Source organism: Malania oleifera, chromosome 12, assembly GCF_029873635.1.
Source record: "Malania oleifera isolate guangnan ecotype guangnan chromosome 12, ASM2987363v1, whole genome shotgun sequence".
In the NCBI taxonomy this organism is placed as follows: Eukaryota; Viridiplantae; Streptophyta; class Magnoliopsida; order Santalales; family Ximeniaceae; genus Malania; species Malania oleifera.
In genome coordinates, this window is record NC_080428.1 from 12,507,073 (window position 1) to 12,523,097 (window position 16,025).

The window sequence follows — 16,025 nt, forward strand, 5'->3', positions numbered from 1 at the left end:
CAGAATCAGTGTCATGATCAGTGGGATTATGTAGTGATCCATTTTTTGCCGCTCCAAGACCTTTATACAACATCTCCTCCAAGCATGAGCGTGAGTCTTATTTAGCTGGAACTAGTACATAGGCTGGAATTCATAATCCTCGAGGGTCATCCTTGAGGCTCTCGGCCTCCTGGAAGACTAAGTCGGTGTACTCTGGGTCGTTCGTGAAGGGGCCTGCTACGGAATAGCCCTAAGATCTGGCTGTAGTGCATACGGATAACCAAAAAACAAACAACCTTGCATACCTGTGTTAAACAAAAATTCGATCTTTCAAACTCGAATCACAATAAAAATTTAATCTTGCAAATCCTAATTACATGATTAGGATCATACCTGCGAGATCTCTATGGTTTGATCACGAATCTACAAGCACGAAGAAGAACTCCCGAATCTACAAGTATGAAGAGGAACTCCTGGATCTATAAGATCGAAGAAGAACTCTTGATGACGACCAGGGATCTTCTACTGTATTCCTTGAACACGCCTTGCTCATCAAAGGGTGGGCTTGTCAGCGCGGCTAGGGTTTGCTTCTCACGAAGACGTCTACCTCTATGTGTGCGTTTTCGTCTAACCCTCACCGCTTAATGAAGCGCATGTATATAGGCTACAACAAGTTCCTCTGGGCAAATATGAGTAGGGCTTCCAACGTAATTAAGAATTCCTAATCTGATCCAAATTAATCCTTAATTACATTAATTGCAATTCATACCACTAAAGAATTATAATTGCACTTCCTATCATATTCGAAATTAAATTTCAAGCTCCTATTATTAAATGCTTATTTATCTCCCTACGTAAGTATTATAGATACCCATCAATTAAATTAAATTAATTAAAATTTAATTAATTGACATATTAATTTCCTGAGACCTTCCACTTAACTTATTTGATATGTCGGATTCAAAATCCACCTATAGGGTTTGACATAATCAAAACTCATAAGCTTCCTCAAGGGGGTATCATCAATCCCAATACCGAGACGTGGATTCCATCAATAATTAATGTTCACCAAACACATAATGTAACGACCCAAAGAACAATGGTATTTAAATAATAACCCGGAAGATTTTTACACAGGGCCTCATCGATAAACATAGGGAGTTCGTCAACGTGCACATAAGTAGGCCTCGTCAACAAAGCCACACCTCGTTGACGAGAAGATATCGAGAGGGGTTTTTGGGTAGTCTAAATTTCGTCGACAAGGAGGTAGGGTTCGTCGATGAAATTACTTAAGGACTCGTCGATGAGATGATGTGTCTTGTCGACGAATCTGACCCTATAAATAATTGAAACCTGGATTTTTTGATGAAAATTTAGCGCAAACCCTCTCTCTCTCTCTCAAATGCACCTCTTACCTTCTCTCTTCGATCTTAGCCGCATTTCTCGCCGGATTGAAGATCTAAGGCCACCACGACACTCCTGGCGAAGTTCTCTGCCAAACTACTAGAGCCGATCGTTGGTGGAAGCGGTTTGGAATTCATCCCAAATTCAGGGTAAGGTTTTTTATTCAGAATATGTTTTCCCTGCAGTTATAAGAAATTTTGTATGCAAGAAGATACTGATGTTTTACTCTGGGGGACGTCGTTTTCAGGATGTTTAGTGGAGAACCTTGCAGGTGTAGGGCCAGAGTTCAGTGAGGGCTTTTCAGGAACTAAGTAGGGGAAATATGCTATGCTAGGAGATTTGATTATATTAACAGAAATTTTACAATTGCATATATACCAATTATTATATAGTTTTTACATAATATGAAATTATAAAGTATGTGTGGCCTGAGTAGATATTATTTGATGTAGAATTTTATATAGATTTCCCAGTATATGATGTTATACAGACAGATGCATGTACATATACACTTTTATTCAAATAGTTTCACAGATGGATATATATATATATATATATATATATATATATATATATATATATACATACATACACAGATGTTTATTCAAATCAGTATATATAGTATTTACAGAATGTTGTATCTTCGTAAATGTCATAACACTCAGAGTATACAGATAAATTATACGGATAGAAAATACAGACAAATTATACAGTTATAGTATTAAGATGTTACCGAGCTGTCACGACCTGCCCATTTTTTTTTCACATAATATATATATATATATATATATTTTTTTTTTTAAATAATATACCCAATACCACACATCTCATATTCCTAACTCTATAGGTCACAATCCACTTGGACCCGTGGGTACCAGGGATACATCAAAACATACCACAGAAGCCTAAGCAGCAGGAAACATGCAATCACATACATCACATACCATATATTATAATAACCAGAGTTACTACAATCACTGTATTTCCATATATAGATATATACAACCCAAAAATGTAATCTAGGGACAATCCCCACAAAATCTAACTATCCCTACCAAAAACTCACCCTCCAAAAAGGGCAGATAATTGGCACTAGGTCAGCGGGGCTTTTCCCGCTCTCCTATCAAGGGCTCTCGAAAAGTTTATGAAATTTAGGGGTGAGACACCTCTCAGTAAGGGAAATAAACTAATACTAGTGTGTGGCAACATAAGTAATTTGTATTCTACATATACCATACATATCATATTCAATACTGTTTATCAAATATGGGAAAAACATATGTATATCAAAACATGGCAGAACATGCTGCATTTCATAAGCATATCTCATCTCATATCATAATAATAACATAAAAACAATCCTAGTAGGTTAGCTGGCTTTTGTCATGTATTACCCCCACATGACTAGGTTGTGTGGCCCGAAGGCGGGACCTGACAATGGTTGGCCGACCACTGCCAAGTCAAACAGTAGTCTGTAGGTCTGATGGGTCTACCCAGACTGGTCTGTACACCAGGGGCGATAACAACACACTTCTTGAAAATAACCACATCGACCATCCAATCTCACACCACTTCGTACAGCGGCGTTAACACAGATATCATAAACACGAAGACCATGGACACATAGCAACGGTACCGTGCAAGTGCTAGCCTAAACCAAGCCAACCAGGTTCTGATATCATATACATATACTAAAATCGTGATACATGGATATCTCATATCATTAATTTTCACATTAATCATATCATTTGCACATATACATATATCATGAAAATTATTGGCCCGTACGCCAGTATTACACATTTTATCATAGCTCGCCCCGTACGTCGGCAAATCACATAGCACAGCCCATATGCTGGCAAATCACATAGCTCGGCCTATACGCCGGCAATTCAAATAACACAGCCCGTACGCTGGCAAATCACATCCACATAGCACGGCTCGTACGCCAGCAAGCATATCCACATAGCACGACCCGTACGCTGGCAAACATATCCACATAGCACGGCCCATACACCGGAAAATCACATATATATAAAAATATCTCGGCCCGTAGGCCGGTTTTTCATCATAAAAATCCATACCATCCACATTCCCAGAAAATAGTATTTCACAACATTTTATACTCATGCCACACAAACGGATTTTCACATATTCGATCATACAATCCTTTTCACAGTATTTTGCAAATATAAAACATATATATAAATATATATACATTTTCCACAAATCATATGCTAAATATATATATACATACATTTTCTCAAATCAAACTAGCTTAGTTTATCCTTTCACCCGATTCCTGCAAAGCCCCTAAGAAAATCTTCCTTGCACTCGCAGGGTTCCCAACTCCACACCCTGAAAATGGAAATTCCTAGTATTAAAGTTTAGTATTTCTAAGCATATAATACTTTCCTCAACTGTCAAAACTCAAATATTGAGTAGAAAGTTTTTACCCAAAAGTATTCAAGTCTAACACTTGAGGGATTCCCTGACCAATACCCTGAAATTAAAAACCCCCAGTATTAAACTTTAGTATTTTCATGCGCACAAAATTTCTTATAATTAGCGCAAGACCAAATATGGCTTAAAAAGCCTTACCTCAACTCTGGGATGATTTCCAACTAGCTTTCACCAATGATCCGCTCTAGCAGATTTGGAGAGAACTTCCCCAGGAGCATCGTGGTGACTTTGGATTATCGATCCGGCAAAGATCTGGCCCGAAATAGATGAAAGAAAGAGGGAGAACCGAAGGGGAGAGAGAGAGAGGATAAAGATAACTTAATTAGGAAGTTAAAATTCGAATTTCCCATATTTATAGAACAGGGAATTTCATTGACGAGCCCATCCTTTGTCGACGAATCCCCTGTATTCGTCGACGAAGTCCTGCTGATCCCCTTTTTCCGTTTTTCCTCCCAAAGTTCAATGTCGTCAACGAACACGAGCTTCTTCGATGACCTCCTTCTGTTTCTAGTCTCCATTTACCTCTCTTTATTATTTAAATACCATTCTAAATTCGGGTCGTTACATATTACAGTGTTTACAGTATAGATTATTAGTGTTATGGTTATTTTGGAAACATAATGAAAATAGTAAGAAGAGTATATATGTGTGTGTGTGTGTGTGTGTATATATATATAGTATCATATCCATGTGGAAAGATTACAGACAGATACAGTTTATAAAACACGGTACCGTTGCTAATACAGATAGAGTGCAACCACATATCTCAGATAGTGTGTGGGTACCGTCAAACTGTGCTCGGAGAGGATGCAGCTCCCCAGTTCACTGGGTTGAGGGGGCTAATTTGATGAGGTAGCAGCCAGTCCCGAGCTTAGGAGTGGATGCAGTTTGGCTGGGCTAAGGTAGTGTAAAGTATGATGACTTACCTGGAGGGCCGACCAAAGTTAAGTCCTGCCTACGGGCCGCACAACCCTGTCATGAGGTGTCAAATCATGACATACAGAGTCCCAGGGTAAGAGCACAGTTATGTATATGTATACAGTTTTACAGCTTTTGTCGCATATAGTATGATATAGCAACATGAATGATAGAAAGTTCATATGATACAAATGTTTTAAGCTACTATACATGTGTTTTACAGATTTTCCAGATCATGCAGTTTTACATATTCATGTTATAGTTTTTATGACTTGGACGCCACACACTAGTAATAGCACATTTCCACTTACTGAGCGTCGTCTCACCCTATTACTTTACCATTTTTTAGGTGAACTAGTTAGGCAAGCAGAGCAGGCTCGTAGATAGAGTGACTACTTTGTTGCCCTAGTTGAAGGGTAAGTTTTGCACAGAGATGTATTTTTGAGGTAGATGATACCAGAGGGAAATGTTTTATGGCTATAGTCTGTATGTACAGAATTCTGGTATTGCATGGTATATGTGGTTGTATGACTTATGTTTTCGCTGCTTAGGTATGGTTATATAGATATAAAAAAAATGGAGAAATTTTGAGGATGATACACATAATGTCATTACCTAACTCACTGAGTTTATTGACCCATAAAGAATCTCACTATTCTATGAATCAAAGTAATAAACACTACATGCACATATCCAATAATCATATTAGGATTAAGAGCATAAGCACTCATAATAATCATGAGGTATTAATTATTTTATATAGTCAGTATAAAAAAAATTACCCCAAGACAGTCCTGTTCAATACACACAAAGTGTACTAGCACAAGGAGTTGGAATTATACCATTCCCCAGAGTCAAGACGGACCTATTAAAACCTTATGCTACAGTCCTACCAATGGTGTGTCCAATTCCAGTTAAGACTGTGAACAATAAACTTATATTCTATAAGAACTGATGATCTAATCTTCTGTGTGTAAGTCGTACTCTACACACTAGATCATCTACTATATAGAATAAAAGACACATGCATAATCATTAAATAGATAATGTCAGAAAAACATTGCTCACAAAGATTCTCATTAAAATGGAATAACTGAAGTTATTAATAAAAAATAAAACTGACTACATAAAGCATGTTTTTCAGTATAAATCTCTAACAATCTCCCACTTATACTCAAAGTCATGTTGTCATACATCTCACTCCCATTCCTTCTATATGATTATCAAAAGTACTAGCAGGTAAGCTCTTTGTAAATGGGTGTACCAGGCTGCTTGCCGATGCAATCTTGGTCACCATCACATCACCTCTCTGCACAATATCTCATATCAGGTGATACCTATGCTCGATGTGTTTTTCCCTCTTGTGGGTCCTGCGTTACTTTGAGTTAGCAACTGCCCTGCTATTATCACAGTAAAGTGTAATAGGCGATTGTACCCAAGGCACCTGATGAGTCCCTAAAATGCATGATTTTAGGCCTTCATTTACCTTTGTTTTGTCTTCTTTTATTATGTATATGCCATTCGTTATCATATTTCAGAGTTATGCAAGGTTTGTTTGTGTTTCAGGAAAAATAGGTTAAAATCGAGGAGTTAAGCAATACGAAAATCCAAGGGAGTATTTAGGATACTTAAAGCTCAAATTAGCCAAAATCCTGATGCCTCAACACACATAAAAGAGAAAAAGACTCTGTTCGACCATGTGATCCTCAAGGGCGACCAAGTTAAGATACTGAAGCTTATTGAAGCTAACCATGTGATCCTCAATACCATTAAGAGCCAATGTACATTAGTTTGATTAGATTTCAATATCAGTTCTGGATTGTGCAAGAGGCTTTTGATGGCCTGTGACAACCGGCGGCACTCTCGTATTTTTCGAGTAGATTATATGATCATTCTGTTGCAGGGACAGTTGTTTGTGAGAGACAACTCAAATACCAAAGGGATAATTTTTACATGCTTTCAATTTATTGCTTTCATTTATATGCTTTCTTTTAATCGCTTTCATTACTGCTCTCGATTTATTGCTTTGATTCTAATGAAAGATCGTAGATAAGGATAAGCACTACTATAGTCTCTACTAGATAAAAGTAGTTGGCTATGGAACCGCGAAGGTGTTCATGATTGTTGAGACAGGATTTACTCCGGTTCCCAACTGTGCTTCGGATGGTTGGTGCACCCTTTCTACCTTGTGCCCGCGAATGACCTTCTCCTACTTGGCCTGAGATTCTCAGGTTAGTACTTCCATGGATAGCTGGTGGAGTGTAGTCAGAGGCAAGGCGTCCAGTGTCTGATTCAAGTCGAAGCATCGCTTTGTAGGAGTAGGGTACTTTAGATTTTACATGCTTTTCATTAGTTGTTAGAAACACCACAAAAATCCCACCTTTCTTATACAAAGCTTTAATAAACTAATCTGGAAAAATGTTAATAACTGCATTCCAATCCCCGTGGATCGATCCCCGACTTACCCACTTTCTACTGAACTTGGGATAGTTAGGTTTTATAAATATTTTTTTTGGTAGTTAAGGACCTAAGCCTTAGTGAGCCTACCAAATTTTGGCATTGTTGTCGGGGATTAAGTCACGGTTATTAGCTAATTTCTAGTTTAGCATGTTATAGCTTTGTTTTTCTCTTTGCTCTCTTTTTCTTTTATCTTTATTTTTTTTTCTTTGTTTGGATACTTTGAAGTATTGATTATGTGTGCTTCAAGTGTGTATGCTAGGTTTGCACTCTCTAGATCCCGAGTTACTTCCAATAGACCTCGAGATTAAGAGATCTCGTAGGTCCTTTGGGAAACCCACTTCGAATCAAGAGTTTGCAGAGTCTTCTTAACCTAAGGTAATGGCCGAACATCCATCAATTCCCATTGTTCAAATACAGGAACCTCAAGCTCCCCTCCAACCTGAGGTGTCGGAGCAACCACTTAGGCCTTTTAGGGACTATGTTGTACCTAGTGCATACACCTTGCCGTCTTGCATCCGATATCCGAATGTCAAGGCGACTCAGTTTGAGATCAAAACTTCTTTCATCTCGATAATTCCCACTTTTTATGGGAATTCAAATGAAAATCCTTATAAGCATCTAGATGAGTTCCTCGGTGACCAACTGGGCTACCATGCAAGGCAAGTTCTTAAAAAAGTACTTCCCAATTAGGAAGACTAACCAACTTAGGAGAGTCATCACTAGTTTCTCACAAATGAGTGGGGAACTATTTTTCGAGACTTGGGAGCGCTTTAGGGACCTACTACGTCAATGCCCACGGCATCAGGTCCCTAAGTGGCAATTGGTTCTGACCTTCTATAAAGGATTAGCTGGACATGATAGGGCGATGGTAGATGCATCATGTAGAGGTACTCTCCTTGCCAAACATGAGAATGAGGCCTGGGTTCTCTTCGAGAACCTTGTCTAGAATTCTCAGTAGCATAATGTTGCTACTCATAGACCTTCTGAACCGTCCACTTTCAATCTAGAGGAGTTTATGAGGTGGCCACAGGCCATGACCTAGCACCCACCCTACACACTATAGTTCAAAAGTTAGATCGCGTCTTGTCCTTAGGACAGCAACCGCAACCCGTGGCATGTGCAAAGGTGTGTTCCATCTGCTTAGACCCCTCACATACATGCTATAATCGCCCACATGCACCTTCCCAGCCTGAGCTTGTGTAGGAAGAAGTTAATTCTACCCATAATTGGTACGATAGGCCACCAAATGACCCCTTCCCCAATACGTACAATTATGGGTGGTGGCAACATCCCCACTTCTTCGAAAGGCCATAAGCTCTTGGTTTCCAAACCCAAAGACCTAAAATATCACCCAATGCTCCACCCCCTCACCTATATCAGAACTTTCAAAATCCTCCAATTACTGCCCCGAGACCATTATCTTTTTAGCGACCATCTCCTCCTCAACCTATGTATGATCCCTTCTAGGAGACAATGTTGAAAACCCTCAAGGGCATAGAGGCTATTTGTCATGTAAACTGGAAACTACTCAACTCTCATTCCAAATCTATTGCCAAGTTAGAAGCCACTATGGGGCAACTAGCTACTTCTTTGAGTAGGAGAGATGAGGGTAAGTTGCCGAGCCAGCCTCTCATGAACCCTAAGGGTCAGTATGGGGTAGAATGTGCACCGGACACTGGACCTGCATTGCATCATGAGCAGACCCAGGAGGTGACCACTCTTCAAAGTGGTAGGATGGTACCCAATACAGTCGAGGAGAAGTTGAGCACGGGTAAGGGTAAGGAGAAAATGAGGGCAGAATCCAATGTTGAACCTTGTATCACCTCCTCCTCTAGATCAGTGAGCAACCCCGAGATTTCCACTCCCACTGATAAAGGAATACTATCCCATTATGTTCCTCCAATGTCATACCCTGCAGCCCTTCAACCATATTTTAAATCTAAGAAGCAAACCAATACTGAATCCATCAGGGATATATTAAGGCAAGTAAAAATCAACCTTCCTCTCTTAGATATCATCAAACAGGTGCCTGCTTATGCTAAGTTTCTCAAATACCTCTGCACCCAAAAGCACAAATCTAAGGTGCACTTGAACAAAAGATTCAGATTGACTGAGAATGTGAGCTCAATCCTTTCAGGTTCTACTATCCCTAAACTTACAAACCCCGCCGCTGCCTCCATCTCATGTGTAATTGGCAATTATATAATCGATAAGGCTCTTTTAGATTTGGGAGCGAGTGTTGACCTGCTTCCTTACTCACTCTACAAGCAATTCAGTTTAGGAGAACTAAAACCCACCCCAGTCACCTTGAGGTTAGCTAACTGATTTGTAAGAAAACCCCGGAGTGTTGTCGAGGATGTCCTAGTAAAGGTTGATAGGTTCTTTTACCTCATCGATTTCATTGTTTTAGATATGGAACCTACCGACCCAACCAAGAAACAGATTTTGGTCCTTTTGGGTCGCCCGTTCTTAGCCAAAGCTAATGCATGCACCCAATGTAGGACCATTGTTATGGATATATCCTTTGGTGACATGCAGCTGATGCTGAATGTGTTCTGTACCCCCCCCCCCCCCCAGCACCCATCATATGATGCCTCATGTGAAGATGTAGACATTATTGATGAGGGTGTTGGGAAGGATTCCCCTTTGAATCTTTTGAAAAATCCCCTTGAGGATAGGCCTCTAGTTTATCGGTCTTCTACTTCAGGTTTAAAGGACCCGTGTGTGCGTGTCTCTACTATTTATGAGTCAGCCCCTAACCTATAAAAAAGGCCTTAGAAAGCTAGGTTCAAAAATCTTCCTACTCTCTCTAGCATTCCAACATGTCCTACCATCGAGGCCCCACCATTACTTGAGTTGAAGCCCTTGCCTTCTTCCCAACATCCACCAGATAAGGTCTAAGTTGTGGAAGTTTACATGATTGATAAATGTGTTAAGGAAGTGGCTCCCTCAATTTTGTGGTGGGACCCTCTAGAGGATATACTTCAGCCTGATAGCCTCTCCATATCTAGCTTGGAGAACCCGTATGAGCAAATCTTTGCTATTGATGCCACGGTCTCTAGCTTAAAGGGAAGACTATGGGTAAGCAAACAGTGGTTTAAGGAGGTAATGTTGGAAGATACCCTTCCTTTCGAACCTAAGTGAGTTTGACTTGAGCATTCATTGCGTCCGACTGAAGACAATAAACTTAGCACTTCTGGGAGGCAACCCAATTGTATTTCTTATTGTTCATTCTTCTTTAAGTCTGTAGGTTGTACATTGTAGAGTATATTTGTTTAGGGTCCTTAGAGTAGGTCATGGGTAAGTTGGGGGTGCTACTGACTCAGATTAGGCCAGGGTTAGTTCTTGGTATTTTATTTTGATGCGCTCTCTGTGTATATATTGTCTTCTTTCTTTTTATTTCATTTCTTTTCTCTTATTTATTTTCTTTTGTCATGCATATCACCATGCTTTTGGAAGGGTTTTACCTGTTCTCTTGATGATCTATATGCATTGTACTGCCTATGAATATAAATGAAAATACATGGTGTTTTTGGTATCTCCATGTCTTTTGTGTTTCAGTGTATTATTGCATGTGATGTTTGGATTTTATGTTTCTTACTTATGCAGGTACACTGGTTGATTTTTATTGCACCATGTCGTGTTACCTCTCCCATGATTCTCAGGTTCTTTCTTTCCACACTTCAGTGAGGACACTAAAGTTTTAAGTTGGGGGTAGGGGGTAGGAAACCACTACATGGCACATTTCAAAGCACAAAAATGACACCTTTTTAAAAATATTTTCGTGAACACTGGGTATTTTATGTCATGTTAACATCTATTATACTCCTTACATACTCTTATATTACCTAGATGTTACATGCATAGGCTTATCAGTTATATGACTTTATTATGCTCACTAACGAAGTAGTGAGTTATTTGTGCGTAATTTCACATAACATAGCCTATGTACAAATATAACACTTTGTGTGGGTTCACTAGTGATGCATTTTTGTTAATGTGGTTATGTAAACTCTTGTATTCACATGGTACGACACGAGGCTAAAAATGCTCTTACACGTGATTTGTAGCACTTAGGGTTCTTGAGAGCACTAAGAGAAAAACCGTGGAGACTATGATACCTTGTGAGGAACTGTTGAGCCATTCGTTCATTTCTTGAGTTGTTGACGTCAAACTTTGAGTTTATGGAACTCAACTTTCCCTTTTTTCTGGATTTTCTTTACCCACTAGTCTCAATTCTTACATTTTCTAGCCCAGAGGTGATGTCTAGTAGGAAGATATAAACCTAGGTCTGTAGCCTACTCAAGATGTGAAAATTGAGCCACCCCTAGAAACAAACTTAGTTCATGGACCCCTTTTTGAGCTTAAAGTCCCATTGGTGATGTGAAGATATAAAAGTTGTGAAAAATGTCCTAGCTGACCATGAAAGAAAAATGATAAAAATAATGAGCAGAAGAAAAAGAAAAAGAAATAAAAAAAATATGTAGAATACATGCTCTATATATGAAAAAGTCAAGCTAGGGACACAACACATGATTCTACAAGACTCTTCAGTTGTTCGATGCATGAGTTGTATTCGCGCCTGGTCTATGAATAGGTCAATCTAGGGTGGTCTTGATTGGATGTGGAGAGTAGGTGAGAAGATACTAGGGTGAAGGACCTGACACCTCATGTTTGGCTAGATCCCATTATGATGAGACTAGTTTACTCCATGCTTAACGTCAGTTCTTCAAAATATGTGGAATGTTTGATCATAACATTCTTCCTCACATATAAGAGTGAACCAATCTTTCTTAAGTGTTTTTTAGGGTATACCAATGAGGTTGAGTCAAGACAACAGTTCTGTAGGTGTCTAAGGGTATCCTGAGTATGGAAAATCATGCACTTTACACATGCCTTGTGATGTAACTTATATATGCTTGAATTTACATGATAATATTAGCTTTGAATTGCAATTGCTGGGTGATTCTCTATAAGTGTATTGTTTTTAATGGCTAAGTATTGTAGAGACCTGCATGAGTAAATTGCTATGGAGTGTGTGTATAATGGAATCATGTATGAAAAGGCCTACATGTAACTAGGTTATATTCTTGTATGTAAAATGGTATGACTATGTTGCACGCAATATTATCTGATGTTCACTGAGTTGGTGTTTGTGGGTATCACCTTGGAAACCCTCACGAGACTACAACTTGTCCACTAGGATCAACCTAGGGGTTTAAAGCCTTGTTGCATATGATAAATGCAACTATGTTCCCTACGAAAGAGGAGGTAGATAGGATTTCCTTAGTCTTCTTAGTTTTTGCTTTGCTCGAGGACTAGTAAAGTGTAAGTTGGGGGTTGTGATGAGTCCCTAAAATGCATGATTTTAGGCCTTCATTTACCTTTGTTTTGTCTTCTTTTATTATGTATATGCCCTCCGTTATCATATTTTGGAGTTATGCAAGGTTTGTTCATGTTTCAAGAAAAACAGGTTAAAACAGAGGAGTTAAGCAATACAAGAAGCCAAGGGAGTATTTGGGATACTTAAAGTTCAAATCAGCTATCTAGCCAAACTCCCAATGCCTCAAAACACATAAAAGAGAAAAAGACTCTATTCGACCATGTGATCCTCAAGGGCGACCAAGTTGAGATACTGAAGCTTATTGAGCTCAGAAATACTGAGAGTCTCGGCCAAGTGCTCAACCAGGAAGACCTTGAGGGGTGACCAGGTCTAGATCTCAACTAGCAACTCGACTAGAAAAAACTGGGGCGTGACCTGGTCTCCAACGATGATCTTCTGTGCCAGATTTTGTGCTAAACTTTCCTATTTTGAAATTCAAACCTTGTAAAGCCTAATGGGTATAAATATTAGCTACGAATATGTTCTAGGGGTTCCTCTTTGGCTAATTTTAGGTTAGTGACATACCTAGAACACCATTGAGAGCCAATGTACATTAGTTGGATTAGATTTCAATATCAATTCTAGATTGTGCAAGAGATGTTCGATGGCCTATGACAATCGGCGGCGCTCTCGTATTTTCCAAGTAGATTAGATGGTCATTCCGTTACAGGGACAGTTGTTTATGAAAGACAACTCGAATACCAAGGGATGATTTTTACATGTTTTCAATTTACTGCTTTCATTTATATGCTTTCTTTTAATCGCTTTCTTTACTGCTCTCGATTTAATGCTTTGATTCTAATAAAATATTGCAGATAAGGATAAGCACTACCACAGTCTCTACCAGATATAAGTAGTTGGCTACGGAACCGTGAAGGTGTAATGACTCGGAGAATTTTAATTATTTAAAATAATAAGAAAGATAATAAAAATGAAAAGAGGGAAAAATAAAAGTTTAGGAGGAAAAGGGAAAGGAAATTGTAAAAGGGTACAAACAGGTGCTCGTCAACGAGCAGGATTTTCTCGTCGATGAGAGATCTTCAAAAACTCGTCACCGAGTATGTATGTCTCATCGACGAGGATTAACTGACAGGGTTTTGGCTGTTCTGAAACTCGTCAATGAGCTCACGACCTTGTCGATGAGTGTTCTTTAGTGGTTCGTCGACGAGTCCTATCTTCTCGTCGACAAGTCCACGTGGCAAGGACGAGTATATAAAGATATAAGGTTACTTTCTTGCAAAGGAAAACATTTTTCCTTCAGCTCTCACTCTCTCTAAACACATATCTCACCCTTTTCTCTAAAAATCCAGCCTGGATTCAGCCCGAATCGACGATCGGAAGTCGCTACGGTGTTCTAGGAAATATTCTCTACACATCTAGCGGATCAATTTATTAAACTGGGCTTTTCGGGAAACGCTCCCAAGTTGAGGTAAGGGCTTGGATTCTCAGTTTTGGGTTTTTAAAATGTTATTTAAGGTTATTAAATTAGGAAAATGTGGAAATAGTGGTTTATTTGGGATTATTTAATTAAACTAGGGTTTTTGAACCAAGGTTCGAGTGAGCATCACAGGCATCGGTTTGGGATACCTATTGGTGTAATTCGAGGATTCAGGTAAGGGAGAAATTTATATATTAAATCAAGTTTTTATATATTAATTGGAAATGGATTATGTTATATATATGTACATATGTTTTCATGTGGGTATAAAATGCCAAACGTTTAAATTATGCTTTCTGAGCTTAGGGTTGCCTATTTGGTTACGTATATGTGAAAATGAATTGATAAAAGTGGAAAGTATTTCAGGATAATTATGTAAGAAATGGAGGTATATTTTCAATATATAAACGTTAAAAGTTGGTTGGCTTATTTTACAGGCAATGTATGAATTGTACTGCTAAAATGTGTGGCATGAGTGGATAGTAATGTTGTTTGAACATATGTTTTATATATGAGATGCGGGCTACTTAAGAAATGCATTGTTAATGAAATGATATAAGGACCATGTTGCTTGTGTTTGATAATGCAACCATGTATGCAATGACAGCTAAAAGGAGTTGTAGACTAATTGATGAGAGCTAAAAGGAGCTGTGTTAGTAGATTCTAGCGCATATCTATGTGGACTAACTGATGTACAGCTAAAAGGAGCTGTAGTATGAATGAATGAAATGAAAATGAAATGAAATGGAAATGTGAATGAAATGGATATGAATTATGAAATGGGAACAATGTAAAATGTGAAAGGTTACGTAAAGTGAAATGCTATGAAATGTTAAAGTTATGAACATGAACAGATATGGATGGTTAAATAACTATAGATAGAATAATGTATTATGGTATTATCAAGTATGTATGTTAGTATAACATGTTACTTTAGGCCAGGGCAAACTCTTCTTATGAGGGCTTGTTAAGAAAGGTGAATGCACTAGTAGTATCAGATGTAACAATAAGTTGCATAACGCACTAGGATAAAGGGAAACTATTTGTATGGGTGGGTAGATTTTCCCATTCTCGAGGGCCTTCACTGGTAAACTTTTGTATGAACTATGTGAGTACAAGATTAATCTAACACTTGAGGGCTTACTGAGTAAGGTGCGTGCCCTGGCATGTTTTAATTGTGACCTTTGGGTTGCCCAATGTATCAGAGCAGAGGGGTGCTACTTGTATGGGCAGGTAATCATCCCTATCCTTGGGTAATTTCGTGGTAAATACTTTACATGTGTTTGAATAGGATTAGGAAATGTTTTCAGGAATTTAAGTTAATGATTTGCAAATGATATTAAAATGTCGATTATAATCTCATGTTGACCACACACTATTTTTATATATATTGTTTCTTTCCCTTACTTAGATGTGTCTCATCCGAATATGAATTTATCTTTTCAGGACTTCCACGAAAATGAGCTTAGGGATCTTGAGGTTGATAGCATTTTGGGTTATAGAAAGAGAAAGGGTATAAACATTTTGGTGATATTTTGGGATGTATATAAGTTATGCTTTATGTTTTAATGTTTTACGTCTTCAGGATTTTATGGATGATTGTGGAACGTACTTATGTTATAAATACTGAATGTTTTTGGAGATGTGTGTATATATGGAAATGCAGGTGATGAATGGTTATTATGGATTATAGATAGAAATAGTAAACTCTGGTATTATTTTTATGATTGATGATCATAGTTATGTTTTTCGCTGCGTATGTATATATTTGTTTATGGAAAATCAGGATTTTATCAGGTATAATGCGTCAGACCGAGTTTAAGGGTTCAAGGCATTACAGAAGGTGTTCATGATCATTGATACAAGGTATACTTTGGTTCCCGATAGTGCTCCGGACGATTGGTGCACCCTTGCTACCTTGTGCTCTTGAATGACCCTCTCCCGCTTGGCCTGAGATTCTCGAGTTAGTACTTCCATGGA

At 38.5% G+C, this 16,025-nt stretch overlaps 1 non-coding gene across 1 annotated transcript; it reads right to left on the bottom strand.

Annotated features, from left to right (window-relative positions):
- Positions 1-7,925: 7,925 nt before the first annotated feature.
- Positions 7,926-8,031, bottom strand: LOC131145254 (small nucleolar RNA R71). The gene has a single exon (XR_009134041.1). It is a non-coding gene; the product is annotated as a small nucleolar RNA R71 (small nucleolar RNA).
- Between the last annotated feature and the right edge of the window lie 7,994 nt (positions 8,032-16,025).